This window comes from Alosa pseudoharengus, unplaced genomic scaffold, assembly GCF_046254945.1.
Source record: "Alosa pseudoharengus isolate Yale_2024_CS ecotype anadromous, Long Island Sound unplaced genomic scaffold, YU_APseudo_1.1 YU_APseudo_1.1_scf_2, whole genome shotgun sequence".
NCBI lineage: Eukaryota > Metazoa > Chordata > Actinopteri > Clupeiformes > Clupeidae > Alosa > Alosa pseudoharengus.
The window spans coordinates 38,394,498-38,396,997 of record NW_027468663.1 but is presented as its reverse complement, the minus strand read 5'-3'; the positions used below and the strand labels follow the sequence as shown (position 1 = coordinate 38,396,997).

Below are 2,500 nucleotides of genomic sequence, written 5' to 3'. Positions count from 1 at the left end.
CAGAGTTGTACTAGAAGTCTGAGGTGTACAGTGTGAAGTAGAAAGGAGACAGCATACTCCCCTGTAGTGCTCCTACGCCACTGACCACTTGACCACACACCCTTTCAGTTGCACAACCTATGTACTCAAAACTACATGAGGTTGTGGAGGTGTCTACCTGAATCTTCTCATGTAGCAGCATAGGCTGTATGGTGTTAAAACCACTTGAGAAATCAATGAACATGATCCTCACAGTGCTACTAGTCCTGCCCAGGTGAGAGTGTGTTCTGTGGAGCAGGTAGATTATGGCATCCTCAACACCCACCTCTGGGCAGTATGTGAACGGTTATGGATCCAAGTAGCTGGTCATATATGATCTCAAGAGGGCCAAGACCAATCTGTGCAATGTTAAGACAACCGGTTTATAGTATTGAGGGCAGATGGGGAAAGTATTTCTCGGGACAAGAACAAGGCAAGATGTCCTCTACAGCATAGCTACCCTCCCCTGGCTAAGGTTACAAAGGTGCTGTAGAATACTGCAGAGCTTCACCTGGCTCCTGGATACAAACAGGTGGAAGGGACATAATGCAGGCTCAGCATTTCCTGACTAGGGATTGTCCATGATGGAAGGGGGCAGTGATCTATAGCCACAACCACAGAGGTGGCTTGCAACACATGAAATATGTCATATGATATCTACCCCCCATATGAGTTTGTTATCATCCCCTGTATCAAAATAACTTGCCACACACCAACATTTCATAAAAAAACCTTGTGTGACTCATCAAGGCCTGTTTGGCCAATATGGGTGTCTGAATGGTAGTTTCTAAGGATGTCTGGTGCATCACACTTGCCACAGCAGGCGGTGTCAGTGAAATTATTTGCCACAGGTGAGCCCAGCAGTGAAATTGCTTTATTTCAGCACAACATACATTTATGTATCAAGGTCAATTAAAAGGTGTGATTTCTTTAACCAGGGGATTCTTTCATACAGATAAAACACAGCAAAGGTGTTCAGCTTCCCTAATACATTCAGCACTACACAAAACGAACACATGGTAGCGTGAGCAAAGGTACCAAAAAAACAAAAAGATACACAGGAACAGGCGTGCTCAAAATAAAAGACATCTTTGGGTGTGAGTTCAAAGAAAGACATGAAAACATTTTTTTTAAAGCCATGTCTACAAACGGACACGTTTCGGCTCTAGGCCATCATCAGCGTATCGGCCTCAGCATGGCCTAGGGCCCATACGCGTCTGTTGTAGACATGCTCCATTAAATATTTTTGCAAGAGCTAATGCATACGAGTGTGGTTTTCAACTTTAACCAAATCATTTCACATGGCATAACAAATTATTGCAAGTATTGCATATTAATCTAGCTTTGCATTGGATGGATACACAAGACAATGACACCATACCGTATGTCCAATATTAGTGGATGGAGTCCTTCCTCTCTTTGTGTCCCTTAAGATAAGTATGAATTGATCAGTGTGTGTCTTCCTTGGAATAATCCATAATCTATAGTGTTATTTACAAAAAAACAGGTTATCGTGACAAAAATGTAGATCCACTGGCCAGCAGCACCTGTTGACCGCTGGTTGATTTGGGCAGAAACCTCTATGGTTGGCGGACCCTAAGGCAAACCCAAGACATTGCCAGTGTAGTGGTCCCCCTCTGGCCAGACGGACAATCTGAAAACCCATCTGATCAGCAGAAAAGATCAATCCATCTGGTGTCAGTTAGAATGATGCATTGTTGAGCTGTCCGATCACAGGAACACAAGACCCATCTTGTCACAGAAGCAATGGGTAAACCAGTCTTGCAATGTAGAAGACTCTGTGACTATCATGTGGTGTGGCTAGCCAGTGGTCCACTATGTCTTCCTGCTTTGTTGTTGAGCCAACAGCTGACAACCTGGAAATTAAGATATAAAACAGAGATAAAACATTTAAAAGTACCAAGAGAGACTACAATTTATTGACATGTTTGAATGAAGCTGAATACCATGGTTACTGATTATATAATATTATGTGGAGATAATCAGGGTGCACTTCGGGTGTGTATTGTTTGGTCTTTGGCTAAAAAACATGAAGTATGACCTATGTCCCACCTTTCTCCACCGTTCTCCTTTGTAGTACAGTATACAGTATGTACTGTAACTAGCCAATCAACAACCTAGCTCATAGCATAATAATGCATGCCTCATGTTGTGCATGGGCTCTGTAAAGGCCCTACTTCACAGAACGCATTCTGCCAACAAAATGATTGCCCTATCAAAGAACCTAAACTACACTACATACTCAAGCTACAAGACATGCTCATGTACACTATGTAATGTTAATGCTGGGCTGGACTGTAACTCACCTGTGGTGTGCTGGACACTAACTCACCTATTCTGGGGTGGATTCTAACTCACCTATGGTGTGGTTGACCCTATACTCATCTATGGTGGAGTGGAGTCTAACTATTCTATGCTGGGGTGAATTCTGTAATCACCTATGTTTGGGTTGACCATATAA

The 2,500-nt window shown here is 42.9% G+C and overlaps 1 long non-coding RNA gene across 3 annotated transcripts in view; it reads right to left on the bottom strand.

Moving 5' to 3' along the window:
* Positions 1–870: 870 nt before the first annotated feature.
* LOC143135272 (uncharacterized) overlaps positions 871–2,500 on the bottom strand; it is a 4,744-nt gene continuing 3,114 nt past the window's right edge. For all 3 annotated transcript variants that reach the window (XR_012988876.1, XR_012988874.1, XR_012988875.1), the window contains 2 exons: positions 2,478–2,500; positions 871–1,895 (listed from right to left, as the gene is read on the bottom strand). The exon at positions 2,478–2,500 is cut by the window's right edge and continues 96 nt beyond it. This is a non-coding gene — a long non-coding RNA (uncharacterized LOC143135272). The remainder of the gene's footprint in view (positions 1,896–2,477) is intronic.